Below are 17,680 nucleotides of genomic sequence, written 5' to 3' on the forward strand. Positions count from 1 at the left end.
AACTTCCTTTCATGAGTCAGAGCTATGACTAGATTAGATGAGCAGAACTGAAGAGGTTAGGCTTGAGGCAAAGCATTTACAACCCCAAATCTTTGGAGAGAAGGATAAAAGGGAAAAGGGTGAGTGCTGGAGGGAGTCATTTAAAATAAATGCTTTAAATTGGTATGGAAAACAAGAGAAAACTCAGAAGCAAAAAGTGTCAGAATAAGTTTTAATATTCTGCAAGGAGTACTAGACAGTAGAAGTTGATTTAGGAAAACATGTTGAATTTAATTTGATTTTCTGCCCAGTACATTTCCATATGTCATTTAAGTTAAGTTCTCATATGGCTGATAAATGAACTGATAAATGACACTTGAATTGTCAGGCTGGATCAGATTAGTAGCCCATCTCATTCAGTGTCCTGTCTCCAAGCAAAGTTTAAGCATGCTGAAAAGCACAAAAAGGAGAGAGACTTTCAGATTACTCATGCTACAAATAACCTAAGTGGAACAACTGTGTGAGCATTGATATTCTTTCATCAAAAAGAATAGTATGGAGCAGAGCTGCCCAACCTTAAATCCACTGATAAATATACACAAGCTCATGGCAGGGAATTCATTACATTCAGCCTGGGACCCAGGCACTAATTCCCTCAATTCTTCATTTTCCCATGGTCAATAAGTACTGCTGCCAAGCACCCAACACAAATTTTTGTTTATTCATGGAAGCTACCCTTTTTGCCCTGACTTGTAAATATTCTTTACAGGAGTGAACAATAAGTGAAGCATGTTCATTCTGAGAGGATCTCCAGATCTCTGCTTCCTTACAATGAAAAAATGCCCTACTGCCCTCAGACCAGAAATCTGCCCCCAGCAGTGCTGGAGCCATTTTGCAAAAGGCAATTAATTACACCCTCTAATCAACACCATCATGTTTCTCTTGTGATTGTAGGACAAAAGGAAAACCTAGTGCTAGCAAGCAAAAGCCATACCTGCTGTCTTTATGTGCCTGTCCTCAAAACATATATATTTCACGGTCCACCACACACTGCCTGGCAATTTGTTCTAACATCAAAAAAAAGGAACAAAGGTGGATCAAAAGGTTACAATTAGCTCAACAGATGGATGCTCTCATGACTGTTTTACAGGTGGAACTCAGCAGCTTCTGCTGACTTCCTCCTATTCAGTGTTAAATCTGCTGGAGAGGTAAGACAGGCTAAGGTAAGTGCTGCTGGGGATTGCGGATCTTCCTGTCAGGAGAATTGTATCATTTAATTCAAGTATCTTCTGGTGCAATTCTAAGAAGGAGATGCTGAAACACTGAAAGCAGAAGCTTCTAATGTAAGGAATTTGGACAAATAAATAAATTTAGGCAATGTGAACGATTCTCCATTGAGAATGTTTTTGCCTAGCCTTCCAACCAGAGCTAAGCAAAAAATGTCCTTCTCAACTCATGAAAATGAGGTTTACATAAGAGTGTTATTCAACAGCAAGTTGAAACAAGGAACTTCTATCACGAGAAGGAAGGGAAGAAAGCCAGTAGAGCAAACAGTTACAGTTAGGTTGCTAACATACTTGTACATGTCTCATTCCCTTCCAAATGTGTAATTTAGACCAGGGATCCTTCATACCTCAGCTGAGCGCTCTAGACATCTAATTAATTGTTTTGACAGGAGACTGATGCTCTCAGTTTGGCCATAAACAGAAATTTTCCTTGATGTTAATCATAATTGTCTAAGTTTCCTCACTGTTCTGACACACTGTTCTGTTTTGACTTATTACAAATAAGCTTTTAAAATATCATCTCTTCTAAGTATCAAATTAGTGCCAAAAGTTATAAATTAAAGCTTTTCAATAGAGAAAAATAAGCAGAAAAGTGCTTCCTACAAACACACTTATAGCTATTTTTGAAGAAAGGATCATGTACAAGAAGAGCTTCTTCTCTGACTAGCATAGCTGTTCCAGTGGAATGCTTCAAAAACTGATGAAAACTGTCCAGGGTCCTGCTTGAACAAGTATTTTTGTGACAAGTACATTTGTGACACATATACTTTATGGACAAGTATATTTGTGCAATAAATGCACTAACAAGTTTGTTTTCCTTATTAGTATTTTTTTTATATTTGTTAATATTATAATGTTATTATAATGTTAATATTTGTTATTTAGTAATTGCCATTACTAAATCATTTCCTAGTCCTTTAGACCAGATATAATAACACAGCCTCTCACTTAGGAAGATTGTTATTGGGCACATGCATTCAACATCACACACAGTTAGATGTGCTCAAATATCTTGCTAACTAGTATGCAGTGTCAGAGCCCATGCTATTTGTGAGGAGTTTCCTAACGTTCACATATGAAATTCTCTGAACATGCTTTAAAAACCCCCTAAGTGCTCTCTTTGACAGTTCATTGCCCCAGAAGGCAACATTAAGTTGTATATGCTGGGTCAGTTTTTATCACTGGTATACTCATCTCCAAAGCAGGCTGTCCAAAGAGCATCCTTATTGTTTTCAGCAGGAAAAACAAAAAAGCAAATCAAATGTAGATAGAGCTCACAGCCTGAAGAACAAAGCCTTTACCAGCCTGGAGAGATCTATCTGCCTAAGCCACAGTCACAGTTTTGGGACTGTCAGAGTCATCTCTGTAAGCTACGAACAGCCCTGTAGCTGAAGATGATATTCTGGAAAATAACGATACAGAAATACCCACTGCTTTTAGTAAGAAAACATGAACACACAGACAGCCATAGTTCATTCCTGTGAAATTGAACAATGATGTGAGAGTCCTTGTCATTTGGAGAAATCAGTTTTAGGAAACTTATCACCGTTGATCAGGATAGGTGAATCCTGGAACACCCCCAATTCCACAAAATCAACCACAAAATCAACAGCTCGACAGAATTAAGCCTCTCTGAAGGATGCAGACAATTCGTAAAGCTACAATAGATGTTTGCGCAGGCAGGGTGAGCAGGGAGGGTCCTTTGCCACTCTTCCACAGCGGTCTTTCCCACCTGTACTTGTAACCTGCTTGCGAAGCGCCTGGCCATGGTATCAACCAGGCAGAAAACCATGGCCTCCGCATCTCTTGCGGCCTCTCCAGCCACAGTCACCAATGTGGCTACTTAGATGGAGAGCTTGGGGAAACACACCGCCGTCCAGGTCATGGGCTGCAGGATGTGCCCGAGTCTCCTGTCCATATCCGACAGCAGCAGCAAGGGGTATGCCTGTGGGAGGTGTGCCCAGGTTGAAGAGCTGCTCAAACAGGTAGTGGAGCTTCGGGAGGAGGTGAGCAGGCTCAGGAGCATCAGGGAGTCAGAGAGGGAGATTGACTGGTGGAGGTGTACTCTGCCCTTTCTGAGACAGACTCAGGAGCCTGCCACAGCACAAGTGTCTCCTGCCATGCAGAAGACAAAAGTTCCCCCATCCCACCAGGCAGCAGGAGGAGACCTAGGCCAAGGCGGGGAATAGAGGCAGGTTCCTGTTCAGGGTGGTAGGCGAGCCCTGTTCCTGCCCACCTCACCTTCCCATCTACCCTTATGTAACAGGTACGAGGGTCTAGAACACGACAGTCAGAACAATGAAGTAGACGAAAGCCTGTCCCAGTTGGAGAGGGTGCCTAAAGCAAGGCAACCTACCCCCGCATTGCTACATCGTCTGTCAAGAAAGACAGAAGGGTTATTGTCATGGGGGACTCCCTTTTGAAAGGGACAGAGGGCCCGATATGCCGACCGGACCCAACCAACAGGGAAGTCTGTTGTCTCCCGGGGCTTGGATGAGAGACTTAGCTAAGAAAGTCAAGTGCCTGGTATGGCCCACTGACTACTACCTGCTACTGGTCTTTCAGGCTGGTAATGACGAGGTAGCAACGAGAAGTCCGAGAGCGATCAAAAGGGACTTTAGGGCTTTGGGGCAACTACTTAAAGGGCACAGGTTGTGTTTGCCTCTGTTGTTCCGATAGGGGGATTGATGCTGATAAGTGGGCTCACCACATTAGGATGTGGCTTCAGGACTGGTGCGACCAACCTTCAGGTTTTTTGATCATGGGAAGGTCTACGTGACGCCAGGCCTGCTGTCACCAGATGAGATGCGCCTCTCTCAGATAGGGGTAAGGATTTTGGCTCAGGAGCTGGCAGGGCTGATAGACAGGGCTTTAAACTAGAGTGGAAGGGGGAAGGGGATAAAACCAGGCATGCCAGTGATGACCTAAGGGATGGTGCGCTAGAATCAGAGGGACTGTGTGCCAGTGAGGTCCTTTGGTCAGCTCCACGAGGTGCTGTGTGTAAGGAAGCCTATTTGAAGTGCTTCTACACAAACGCACACAGTATGAGGAATAAAATGGACGAGCTAGAAGTCTTGGCCCAGTCCCACAGCTACGACATCATCAGCATAAGCGAAACCTGGTGGGATGAGTCCTGTGGCTGGTGTGCTGCAATAGATGGTTACAGGCTCTTCAGGAGGGACAGGCAGGGTAGGTGAGGTGGCGGGGTGGCGATGTATGCAAAGTATGGGCTGGACTGCGTGGAACTTTAAGTTGGGGATGGCAAAATTGAGAGCCTCTGGGTAAAGATTAAGGAAAAAACAAATAAAGGGGTGTCACAGTGGGAATCTATTATAGACCACCTGGCCAGGACGACAACGCTGACGAATTGTTCTTTGCAGAACTACGAGATGCCTCAAGATCAACTCCCCTTGTCCTTACAGGGGATTTCAACTTGCCAGACATCAACTGGGATCACCACATGGCTGACATGAGGAAGTCCAGGAGGTTCATAAAGCACCTAGATGATAACTTCTTGGTGCAGGTGCTAAGGGAGCCAACTAGGAAAGGTGCCATCCTTGATCTGCTGCTGGAAAACATAGAGGGTCTTTTGGGAGACACGGCAATTGGCAGCAGTCTCGGTCATAGTGACCATGAAGTGGTTGAGTTTAGAATTTATGGTGACAGAAGGAAAACTGCCACCAAAACTTCAGCCCTGGATATGGGGAAAGCAGACTTCAGGCTGCTCAGGGAACTAGTCAGCAAGGTCCCCTGGGAAACTTCTTTTGAAGGCATTGGTGTCCATCAGTGCTGGTTTTTAAGCACTGCCTCCTAAAGGCACAAGATCAGGTGATTACAAAATATCAGAAGTCAGGCAGGCAGGGCAGAAGGCCGGCCTGGCTGACCAGGGATCTTCTACTGGAGCCAAACATAAAGAAAATGTATGGCTGCTGGAAGGAGGGTCAGGCAACGAGGAAGGAATACAGGGATGCTGTTCATGTTTGTAGGGAGAAAATTCATGGGGCCAAAGCCCAACTAGAGTTGAAGCTGGTCCTGTCTGTGGGAGACAATAAAAAAGTTTTTTTTAGATAAGTGAACAGAAAAAGGAGAACCAAAGAAAACATAGGTCACTACCTGATGGGGAAGGTCTCCTCAGAGACAAGGACATAGGCAAAGCAGAGACGTTTAATGCCTTCTTCACCTCTGTCTTCAGTGCTAATGATGGGCTTTGGGACCCTGGGTGCCCTGAGCGGGAGGACCATGACGATGGGAATGACAAACTCCCAACTGTCCCTGAACGTGTGCGGGATTTGCTGCTCTGCCTGGATCCATACAAGTCCATGGGTCTGGATGGGATTCATCCTAGGGTGCTTAAAGAGCTGGCTGATGCCATCACAGGACCTCTCTCAATTATTTTTCAATGATCTTGGGAATCTGGAGAGGTCCCAGTAGACTGGAAGCTGGCAAATGTTGTCCCAATTTTCTAGAAGGGCAAGAAAAAAGACACTAGCAGTTACAGGCCTGTCAGTCTCATGTCAGTACCTGGTAAAATTATGGACAAGATGATTCTTGAAATTACTGAAGCACACCTGGGGGACAATGTGGTCATTCGTCCCAGCCAACATGCGTTCATGAGGGGCAGGTCCCACCTAACAAATTTGATTTCCTTTTATGATAAGATCACCCATCAAGTTGATCAATTGATCGACCAGCTGATGTGATCTTTTTGGACTTCAGCAAAGCTTTTGACACAGTTTCCCATAGGATCCTACTGGACAAAATGTCCAGCATACAACTTAACAAAAACATCACATGATGGGTGAGCAGTTGGCTGACAGGCAGGGCTCAAAGGGTTGTGGTAAATGGGGCCGCATCTGGCTGGTGGACGGTCACTAGTGGGGTCCCTCAAGGCTCCATTTTAGGGCCAGTCCTCTTCAATGTTTTTATAAATGATTTGGATGTAGGACTAGAAGGTGTTCTGAGCAAATTTGCTGACAACACCAAACTTGGAGTAGTTGTGGGCTCTGATGAGGGTGGAAAGGCCTTACAGAGAGATCTGGACAGATTGGAGAGCTGGGCAATCACCAACCACATGAAGTTTAACAAGAGCAAGTGCTGGTCCTGCACCTGGGATGGGGCAACCCTGGCTATAGGTACAGGCTGGGTGATGAGACGCTGGAGAGCAGCCTCAAAGAGAAGGATCTGGGGGTTGTGGTTGACAGCAAGTTGAACATGAGCCAGCAGTGTGCCCTGGCAGCCAGGAGGGCCAACCGTATTCTGGGATGCATCAAGCATGGCATCGCTAGTTGGTCGAGGGAGGTGATTGTCCCGCTCTACTCTGCACTGGTGTGGCCTCACCTTGAGTACTGTGTGCAGTTCTGGCCACCACAGCACAAGAAGAACATTAAACTGTTGGAGAGTGTCCAGAGGAGGGTGACAAAGATGGTGAAAGGCCTAGAGTGGAAGATGTGTGAGGAGCGGCTGAGGTCACTGGGCCTGTTCAGCCTGGAGAAGAGGAAGCTGAGGGGGGACCTCATCATGGTCTACAACTTCCTCACAAGGGGGAGTGGAGAAGCTGGTGACCTATTCTCTTTAGTCACCAGTGATAGGACCCTCTGGAATCGTGTTAAGATGAGGCAGGGGAGGTTTAGGTTGGACATCAGGAAAAGGTTCTTCATCAAGAGGTTAGCTGCACACTGGAACAGGCCCCCCAGGGAAGTAGTCACTGCACCAAGCCTGTCTGAATTTAAAAAGCGATTGGACTGTGCACTTAGTCACATGGTCTAAAATTTTGTGTAGACCTGTGTGTTGCCAGGAGTTGGACTCAATGATCCTTACGGGTCCCTTCCAACTCAGAATATTCTATGTTTCTATGATTCTATGAAGCTGTGTCAGGGAAAATAGAGAGAAACTGTTTATGTAAAATATATACTAGTTAAACGACATAAGATTAAGGCTGAATAACATCACTACATATTAGTTGTCCATAGATGCAAACATAGAGAAGTTTGTCCATCCACAGAACCACTGAGTCTGTTGAGCTTAAATCTGAAACTGAGTACCTAACATTCTGCAATTTGTTATCTAATCTTCAAAAGAAATGATTTTTACTTAAATACCTTTAGTACTTAAGCACTTGTACAGAACATTGGTGAAGAGGCTGCCAGCCTGCAATCCCAGCATATGGGCTTAAAAACTGTATGTTTTTGTCTCCTCAAATATGACAGCATACTAAGCAGCTTGCTTATTATTTCCATGTTGCGACTGAAACTATCAGACCAAAAACCTCACACCTCAACCTCTGCAGCATGGTTAAGAAATCTTGTCTCTGCTCTCCAATTTACAAAATGTATTGTCCAGCCTTTAATGAGAAAAAGATGTCTTTTCAGGTTCAGAAACCAAGTCTATGTCTTCACTGATAATTTAGTAAATAAGAAATTGGCATAGAGTCTATGCAATTTTTAGACTGACATTCATAACTTTTGTATGCACCTTTCCTGAGGATGTGCAGCACCTGACCAGGTTGTTAACACCTCTAAAAAAAAAAAAAAGAGGGCTGCAAAGGAAGGACTTATTTGGCATAAAATAGCTCTTTTGTGCCTCCCCTCAGTTTAAGGTGAAGGAAAGACCATCTTCAGAACAGAGCATGCAGCAGACAGAAGAGCACAGAAAAGCAGAGCTCTGCTCTCTCTGTTACTTTGCAGGCAAAGGATGCCTCGCACTGCCATGAAGCCCCAATTTGCACTCGCCTTATTGCATCTTCCCAGCCTACTCCAGTGGAGCTCAGCATAGCATCAGACCAGTGGTTTGCCTGGGATCAGTCTGCACATCAAGCTGATAAGCCAAGAAAATAAGCATGACAAGAAATCTGGTAGATCAGAGGGATAGCAAAGAAAGCATCTGAGGCCCTGGGGAAAAAAATAAGTAGAAAGAAAGGATCATCAGTAAAAATAAAATAAAAAAAAAAAAAAAAGTAAGAAGGAAGCAAACATGCAAAGGAAAGAGAAGGTGGATAAAGAAAATGGAAGAAAAAGAGGAAAAAGTGAGCATATCTTCAGTATAGAAAAGGTGGAAAACGAAGGAAAAGAAAGATTACTAAAGCAAGGGAAAGCAATGTAGAAGTGTGATGTGCTGGGGAAAGATGAGGGAGAAAAGAAGGGAGAATTAATGTATTTAAATATATCAGCAAGGAAGAAAATCTGCAAGACTTTCATAAGACATTCCCTATCCTATAAATAATACCTCATAAATATTGTAAGAGCCTTTCCAAATGTGAATAGAGATATAAATTAAAGATAAAATAAAGGAAAAGAAAATGGGTAAGATACAGAAAGAAAAAAAAAAAAAGATTCAAGCATTACATGAGAGCATATTGGGGGGAGAGGGGGGGAAAGAAGGTACTCTCCTTTCCTTATAGGTTAAAAATTATGTTTACCACCACTTTGATTTTTGACTACTGGGAGTCTTTAGTTAGGACAGGAGCCAGCAGATGTAGACTACTACCATGCCATGACTGCAATGATAGCTGCCCTTGATCCACAGCATGTTGTATGCTGCAGGAAAAAGAAAGAAATATAGAAAAAAAAGAAAATGCTCATGTTGGAATGGTCAAATCTTGTTCCTTCATCCCCATACAAGATTTAGTTTTGTATTACTTAGTGATTAATGGTAAATTACATCCCTGTACACAAAACCACAATAGAACAGACTGTTCTGTAACTATTGCTGTGTTCTAACTTAATTCTGAACAAGTTGCACATGTTTAGGCAGACACAAGCCTCGCGTGGTCATAGTTCATAAAGGAATGCTGAACATAGCACAGACCAGCAACAGGGAGGAGATTCCTTCAGAAGTAATCCCTGTTTACATGCAACCATGAAGCTAAGAGAGATAAACAGCTTTATTTTAATCAGGAAACATTAAAAGTATAGACAGAGTAGACATACTTTATTAGACAGATAAATCCTTCTGATGAATCCCCGAGACTGAGAATCCCATTACTGAAAGAACAGTAAGAAAGAAAGAAAGAACTGAAATCACATTACTGAATAGGTCCTTGCTGCTAATGGTGCAGCATTTGTCCAAAATCTAGTCTCCATTTTGATGCTTACAGGAGATGTACTGCACAAACTTTTGGCACCAAAGAGATTGTGGGAACTATGCCAACATTTTAGTTGTCTAGAAGGCAGCTTTTTCAGACTGGTCAGAATTGGGCTCCAAGTGATATAAGTACACTTATTTTTTTCTGAATATTTTGATTCACTGGAATAGCAACTCATGGAAAACATTGGATTTGATGCATTTTCTGTGTTATTTTCTTTTTTTCTTTTTCTTTTTTTTTTAGGATTGGGAGATTGCAACATGCTGTCATTTTTAAGTGAAAAGGTTCCTGTTTTTCCATTTCAAGTGATGTGTTGGGTTTTTGTTTGAGATATAAGTTGATCTATAATAGAAAATACTAAAGAATCAAACTCTTAAGTTTTCTGCACAAGAGATTTCCATTAACATGGTTATTCTTTCCACGTCTTCCCAGTTAATTTTGGTTTCTGAAAATTTTACAGTCTGGGAGGAACTCTTCCACATAAAGGGGAAAATATTTCTGTGCTGGCTTTAGCAATCCTTCAGGAAGACAAGGGAATTCAGCACCCACTGTTACAGAATCAGTGGCCCACATATCCCACAGCTGAGCTTCCTATCGCTCATGTTTTAAAACTGTTTCACAATAGCCCGAAGGAAATCTTGCAGTGAAAGCAAACCCCCATGAACTAGAGGCACAGAAGCATTTGTGCAGAGCTCCCTGCGTCTCCCTACCCACCCAGCTGCGAGCAGGCAGGTCACTGCAAGATGCTGCCCTTGTATTTACATGGGTTTTGCTGCTCCTACAGGCTGAAATTCAGACCTCTCCTTTCCAATCTCGCAGTGTCTGCACTGAGCATGGCTTTTGTTGACCAGAGGGTTTTGTCCCATGGAAAAGAAATGAAAAACTGAAGCTGGCATTTGGATGGCAGACACAAGGAACACTTGGTGCTGCTCTAAAAGCATGAGACCTTCGAAGTATTTCAGCTTTTTTTAATGGCGTTGTGAGTTTGAACTTCAAAACAAGCGTTCAAACTAAGGATGAAGATAAGCAAGTAGGAAATCTCACCCTGGGCTTATTCTGGTGCACTTACTCCTACTTGCATGCCTCAAACACCTCATACAGGCCATTGCCAGGCCGGCTAACAGGGCTGCAGGACCTTCACTCTGACCCATTCTAGCATACCTTTCCCCAAACACTGCAGTTTAAATACACAAAAATATTTACACCACCATCTACATAAGGTACCCTAAGGTAGGCTCTATGTATGTAACAAAAGCATACCAGCTCAGCGGCAGGTTGAACAGTCTGAGATCGGCACCGACGCAGTCCCATGCTGCAGCGGGGCTGGGGATGGTGGCAGACGGCGGTTCTCCTGCGTGGAGGTACTCGAGGTACCCGAGGGAGCCGCCAGGAGCCGGCAGCCCTCATGAGGGCGGCTGACTGGGCGCGGGCGGCGCCTGCAGCCCCCTGCCGTACAAAGGCAGCCCCTGGGGAGCGCAGCCAACAGGGCGGGCAGGGAGGGTTGAGTATCCCTCCCCACTCCACAGACCGGCTTACCTGCCGGCTGCCACCCAGCCAGCCAGCAAACCCAGCCATGATCACCACCAGGCGGCAAGCGCTCGCTAGGAAACCTGTGGCGATCCAGACCGCGCGCCTGCCCAAAGATGCAGCTGTTCAGGTCTCTGGCTGAAGGGAGTGCTTCAGCGTGTCGCTGCCAGTGGTGTGTCACAGAGATACTGCCTGCGTGAGGTACGAGCGGGGGGAGTATCTGATAAGCCTGGTGGCTGAGCTTGAGGAGGAGGTGGAGAGATTAACGACCATCAAGGAGTGTGAGCAGAAGTCAGACTGCCAGAGTCATTCCCTGCCATGCCTAAGAGAAAGGCACTGGGGTTACACACCCCAAATAGTGGTGGACCCCCTGCCCTGTCACTGTCGGGCAGAGGGAGGTGACCTGAGAGAGGAGAGGAATTGAAACAGGTCCCTGCTAAGCATCTCAGGTGAGCCCCCTCCCTAGCCACCTCACCTACCCACGTGCCCTTACGCAATAGGTTTGAGGCCCTGGAGCTTGAGGGACAGTGTGATGAGGATGTGGGGGAAAGGCTAGGGCAAGGAATTCGACTCCACACCTCAAGACTTCCTCCAACAAGAAGGAAAGAAGGATAATGGTTGTAGGCAACTCCCTTCTGAGGGGAACAGAGGGCCCCATATGTCAGCCAGAATATATATAGTGAATTCTTACTGCCTATCTGGCGCCTGGGTCAGGGACATTACCAGGAAACTGTGACTTGGTTCACCCCTCCGATTATTACCCCTTAGTGATAGGTCAGGCTGGCAGCAATGAAATTGCTGAGAGAAGCCTGCGGGCTATCAAAAGGGGCTTCAAGGGATTGTGGCAGTTACTGGAGTGAGTGGGTGCTCAGGTGGTGTTTTCCTCTGTCCCTTCTGTGTAAGGAGGGATATTGAGTGGACCTGGAAGACCCAGATGATTAACACATGCCTGGGAGGCTGGTGCTGTCACAGGAATTTTGTTTATTTGACCATGGGAAGGTTTACTTGGTGCCTTGGCGTGATGGCTGCCAATGGGTCCCACCTGTCCCAAACTTTTGGGACCCTCAATACAAGAAAGACATGGAAACCCTGGAACATATCCAGGGCTACAAAGCTGGTGAAGGGCATGAAACACAAGTCCTGTGGGGAGCAGCTGAGGGCACTGGGGTTGTTTAGTCTGGAGAAGAGGAGGCTCAGGAGAGACCGTATTTCTTTCTCACAGCTGCTTGAAAGGAAGGTGTGGGGAGCTGGGGGTCAGCCTCTTCTCACAGGTGATAGGACTAGAGGGAATGGCCTGAAGTTGTGCCAGGGGGAGGTTTAGGCTGGAAATTAAGAGACATTTCTTCTCAGAAAGAGTAATCAGGCATTGGAACAGGTTGCCCAGGGAAGTGGTGGAGTCACTGTCCCTGGGGGTGTTCAAGGAAAGGTTGGACCTGGCGCTTAGGGACATGCTTTAGTGGGTGATGTTGGTGGTAGGGGGATGGTTGGACCACGTGATCTTGGAGGTCTTTTCCAACCTTAATCATTCTATTATTCATTTGAATCCTGTTTACAGTGTCTAGCAAACTGCATACATGGCAGAAATGAAACAAAACAAAATAAAACAAAAGCAAACAATAAAACAGTCTGAGTACCTTTTCACAGTGTAACGACCAAGAAAGGCTACGAGTACAAACCTGACAGTGGTGGGATTTTAGAAGGTAGGCATTCACCTGCTGCACTGGTAATCTTAAAGGAGCATTTATAAATCACCGTAGGAGAAATCTTTGAACTCAGAGGTCTATACGTTCTTCAGTTTTCTTTCTTATTCCTGAGGTCCTAATTTAGACAGACATAAAGCAGCCAAAATATGGAAATTCCCAGATGGCATTAATTTGCCTTGAAGTTGGTGAACCAAGTCAAAGTCTTAAGACTGCAAGCACTGGAAAGCTACCTAATGTCATTTAACGGTTTGGCATTAAACCAGAGCTTTACAACAGTTTATTGACAAAAGGCGTCTTTATTACTTCATAAATGTTGAAACTAACAAAAAAAAATTCCTCAAACTTATCTTCCTTACAGGAGTATGAATGCAATAATATTAATATATTATTATTATTATTATTATATTATTAATAATATATTATTATGTGAAGCAGGGGCTGGACTGTGTGGAACTTCAGGTCGGCGATGGCAAAGTTGAGAGCCTCTGGGTAAGGATCAAGGGAAGAACGAATAAAGGGGATGTCGTTGTGGGAGTCTATTACAGACCGCCTGGCCAGGACGATAGCGCCGATAACTTATTCTTTACAGAACTAAGAGAGGCCTCGAGATTAACTCCCCTTGTCCTTATGGGGGACTTCAACTTGCCAGACGTTAACTGGGAGTGCCACACGGCTGACACGAGCAAGTCCAGGAGGTTCATGAAGCACCTAGATGATAACTTCTTGGTGCAGGTGCTAACGGAGCCAACTAGGAAAGGCGCCCTCCTAGACCTGTTGCTAGAAAACAGAGAGGGTCTGGTGGGAGATGTGGTGATTGGTGGCCGCCTCGGTCATAGCGACCATGAAGTGGTTGAGTTCAAAATTTACGGTGACAGAAGGAAAAGAGCCACCAAAACCTCATCCCTAGATATGGGGAAGGCGGACTTCAGGCTGCTCGGGGAACTAGTCAGCAAGGTCCCCTGGGAAGCTGCTCTTGAAGGCCTTGATGTCCACCAGTGCTGGTCACTCTTTAAGCGATGCCTCCTAGAAGCACAAGATCAGGCAATTCCTAAATATCGCAAGTCAGGCAGGCGGGGCAGGAGGCCGTCGTGGCTGACCAGGAACATTCTTATGGAGATTAGGCGGAAACAGAGAGTGTTTCGCTACTGGAAGGAGGGCCAGGTGACATGGAAAGAATACAGGGATGCTGCTCGTGTCTGTAGGAAGAAAATTCGTGTGGCTAAAGCACACCTAGAGTTGAAGCTGGCTGTGTCTGTGAGAGAAAATAAAAAGGGTTTTTTTAGATATGTGAATGGAAAAAGGAGAACTAAAGAATACATAGGGCCGCTCCTTGATAGGGAAGGTCTTCTCACAGACGATGACATAGGCAAAGCAGAGACGCTTAACGCCTTCTTTGCCTCTGTCTTCAATGCCAATGATGGGCTTCGGGACCCAGGGTGCCCCGAGCTGGAGGACCGGGACGGTGGGGATGACAAACTCCCAACCGACCCTGAACGTGTGCGGGATCTGCTACTCCACCTGGATCCCTACAAGTCCATGGGTCCGGATGGGATTCATCCCCGGGTGCTGAAGGAGCTGGCGGACGTCATCGCGGAACCTCTCTCAATTATTTTTCAACGATCCTGGGAGTCTGGAGAGGTCCCGGTAGACTGGAAGCTGGCAAATGTTGTGCCGATTTTCAAGAAGGGTCAGAAAGAAGACCCTAGCAATTACAGGCCTGTCAGTCTCACGTCAGTGCCTGGTAAAATCATGGAGAAGATGGTTCTCGAACGTATTGAGGCGCACCTGGGGGACAAAGCAGTCATTGGTCCCAGCCAGCATGGGTTTGTGAAGGGTAGGTCCTGCCTAACTAACCTGATTTCCTTTTATGATAAGATCACCCGTATGGTAGACCAAGGGAAACCAGCTGATGTGATTTTTTTGGACTTCAGCAAGGCTTTTGACACGGTTTCCCATAGGATCCTACTGGACAAAATGTCCAGCATACAGCTAAATAAAAACATCATACGATGGGTGAGCAATTGGCTAACGGGCAGGGCCCAAAGGGTTATGGTGAATGGGGCTGCGTCAGGCTGGCGGGCGGTCACCAGTGGGGTCCCTCAAGGCTCCATTTTAGGGCCGGTACTTTTCAATATTTTTATAAACGATCTGGATGTAGGAATAGAAGGCATTTTGAGCAAGTTTGCTGATGACACCAAACTTGGAGGAGTTGTGGACTCTGTTGAGGGTGGAAAGGCCTTGCAGAGGGATCTGGATAGGTTGGAGAGCTGGGCGATCGCCAACCGCATGAAGTTCAATAAGAGCAAGTGCCGGGTCCTGCACCTGGGACGGGGAAACCCTGGCTGCACGTACAGACTGGGTGACGAGACGCTGGAGAGCAGCCTAGAAGAGAGGGATCTGGGGGTCGTGGTAGACAACAAGTTGAATATGAGCCGGCAGTGTGCCCTGGCAGCCAGGAGGGCCAACCGTGTCCTGGGGTGCATCAAGCACGGCATTGCTAGTAGGTCAAGGGAGGTGATTGTCCCGCTCTACTCTGCGCTGGTGCGGCCTCACCTCGAGTACTGTGTGCAGTTCTGGGCACCACAGTATAAAAAGGACATGAAACTGTTGGAGAGTGTCCAGAGGAGGGCTACGAAGATGGTGAAAGGCCTGGAGGGGAAGACGTACGAGGAACGGCTGAGGGCACTGGGCCTGTTCAGCCTGGAGAAGAGGAGGCTGAGGGGAGACCTCATTGCAGTCTACAACTTCCTCGTAAGGGGGTGTCGAGAGGCAGGAGACCTTTTCTCCATTAACACCAGCGACAGGACCCGCGGGAATGGAGTTAAGCTGAGGCAGGGGAAGTTTAGGCTGGACATCAGGAAGGGGTTCTTCACAGAGTGAGTGGTTGCACACTGGAACAGGCTCCCCAGGGAAGTGGTCACTGCACCGAGCCTGACTGAATTTAAGAAGAGATTGGACTGTGCACTTAGTCACATGGTCTGAACTTGGGTAGACCTGTGCGGTGTCAAGAGTTGGACTTGATGATCCTTAAGGGTCCCTTCCAACTCAGGATATTCTATGATTCTATGATTCTATGATTATATTTTATATTTATATATGTATTAATTGTATATATATACTTATATTAACAGTAAACATTTTCCCTGTTGATCTGAGAAGAGAGAAAGTTATCATCTGAAGCTCTTCATCATACTACTCTCAGCAGCTGCAGCATGTTAAGTCTCCAGAGCAAAGTCTCCACACACGATTCCCCTCCTTCTTAAAAGCAGTGTGATCTCTGAGTACCAAAGTGGAGCATGGATAGATAACCAAGTCTCCCAAAGAACAAATTAATCCTGCTGTGCTCAGAGGGGCATCCTAGCCTCAGAAAGAATGGGGGGAGAATAAACATAAGACACACAGTCAGGATCACACTTTGAAGATCAGAGACCAATGACCCAAGGTGGAAACTTCATGTGAAGAAAGCTACTAGGAGCTACTAGGAGCTCTTTCCTTGGCACCAGCTTTGCACAGACTCATCCTATTGCACTTTTTATGCCAGTGCACATACCTGGATAAAATCCACTCACCTCAACAGTACTCAAAGTGCTCTACTAATTTGAACATATTGTAGAATCATAACCAGGTAATAACTAACTCCTATTACATTTTCTCTTCTTGTCAAGCTAGTCTTCTTTTTCAAGGAAAAAGGAGTTTTTAAACACCATTTTACTTACCACTATATAAGCAATTTGTAATAGAACAGTATGCTGTTTGCCTTATCCTTCTACTGCAGAAGACAACCATAGATACTGAGCAAGGAAAAGAAAAAAAAAATGTTATCTATCAGCAACTTAGGGCTAACAGGTGACCTTTTTTTTCCTTCAAGTTGTAATTTCATTAAGTGCTGATTAATAAATTTAATTGTAATAAATTTGTATATCCCTCTGCAATCTTACATGTAAACTCTGTTCCAGTTTATTTGTGGAACAAATATTTTCCTAACATAAAAAATACCAGAGCAATCGTTAGAAAAAATAATAAAAAAGAAAAAAGCTTTGTGAAACCATTAAACAGTACATTAAGAAAAAATATTACAATGATGGAGAAATGCATTGTTTCCAATAGCAGTACAATACAGCTTGTGGCACTATACAAAGTGGCAATAAAAGACTATCAGTATTGGCCAAATGCTTCTAGCTTGTAATCTTAGCTCTGTAAACAGACCAGAGACTGATCCAAAGCCAGCTCAAGAGGAATCTGAACAAATAAAGTCCTTGTTCAAAACACATAGCTCTAGGTAATATTTTATGGTCCGTGGAATGTCGTATCAATACTCATCTCAGTGACTCAAGGATTTTTCTGCATTTATATAATACAAACTGTGATGTGTTCAGGAAATGTTTAAGTAGGTTTTAAAATAATTATAATTCATCTAATTTAAAATCTTATTTGGTTAGTATCAAATTATATTTCCTCTTTCAAATTGCAAAATTAACTACAGATTAAGCATATTATCCAGGATTATATTTCCTGTGCAACAGTAATAAGACTTATTCTCAGTTCTCTTTTGGTAAAGTCATGTCATAATTAAGTTTCTCTGTAACATACAGCAGCAGCAGAATATAGCCTGAAGAAGCCCATTTTCCACCACCTGCATCTTAAAAAGAGCTTATTTATCCAGAATGTTCAAAAATAGAATTCCTAAATGCCAGAGCTTGTATGATGAATGAATGTTTCTCCCTTTGTGTACAGAAGGCATCTTCCAAAACTTTGTCTCTCACCTCAGAAATCCAAAAGACTGTTACTTTTTAAAAGGTGTTTAAGAACCAGGGATTTTTGGTCATAACTATTTTTCTTTGATCGTAGCACAAAGATGTTAACCATTTCAGGGTGTGTGACCCTGTTTTCAGTTATTGATATTGGTCTCAAAAGAAGCTGTGTACTTTCTCTTCAGACCTCAAGTTTCAAAGAATATGCAGCAGTTCACATTTACAATACCTTACTGACAATGCAAGGCATGATCATAGAATCATTAAGGTTGGAAAAAGACCTCCAAGATCACCTGGTCCAACCATCCCCCTACCACCAACATCGCCCACTAAAGCATGTCCCTAAGCGCCAGG

The 17,680-nt window shown here is 44.7% G+C and overlaps 1 long non-coding RNA gene across 15 annotated transcripts in view; it reads right to left on the reverse strand.

Annotated features, from left to right (window-relative positions):
- LOC137842946 (uncharacterized) overlaps nucleotides 1–11,006 on the reverse strand; it is an 80,455-nt gene extending 69,449 nt beyond the window's left edge. For 6 of the 15 annotated variants that reach the window (XR_011089288.1, XR_011089284.1, XR_011089291.1 and 3 more), the window contains exon 1: nucleotides 10,606–11,003. This is a non-coding gene — a long non-coding RNA (uncharacterized lncRNA). Of the gene's footprint in view, nucleotides 1–5,378; nucleotides 5,728–10,605 lie in introns of all 15 variants that reach the window. The other 9 variants (XR_011089301.1, XR_011089298.1, XR_011089294.1 and 6 more) reach the window with 6 other exon arrangements.
- Between the last annotated feature and the right edge of the window lie 6,674 nt (nucleotides 11,007–17,680).

This window comes from Anas acuta, chromosome 1 (genome assembly GCF_963932015.1).
Source record: "Anas acuta chromosome 1, bAnaAcu1.1, whole genome shotgun sequence".
Taxonomy (NCBI): domain Eukaryota; kingdom Metazoa; phylum Chordata; class Aves; order Anseriformes; family Anatidae; genus Anas; species Anas acuta.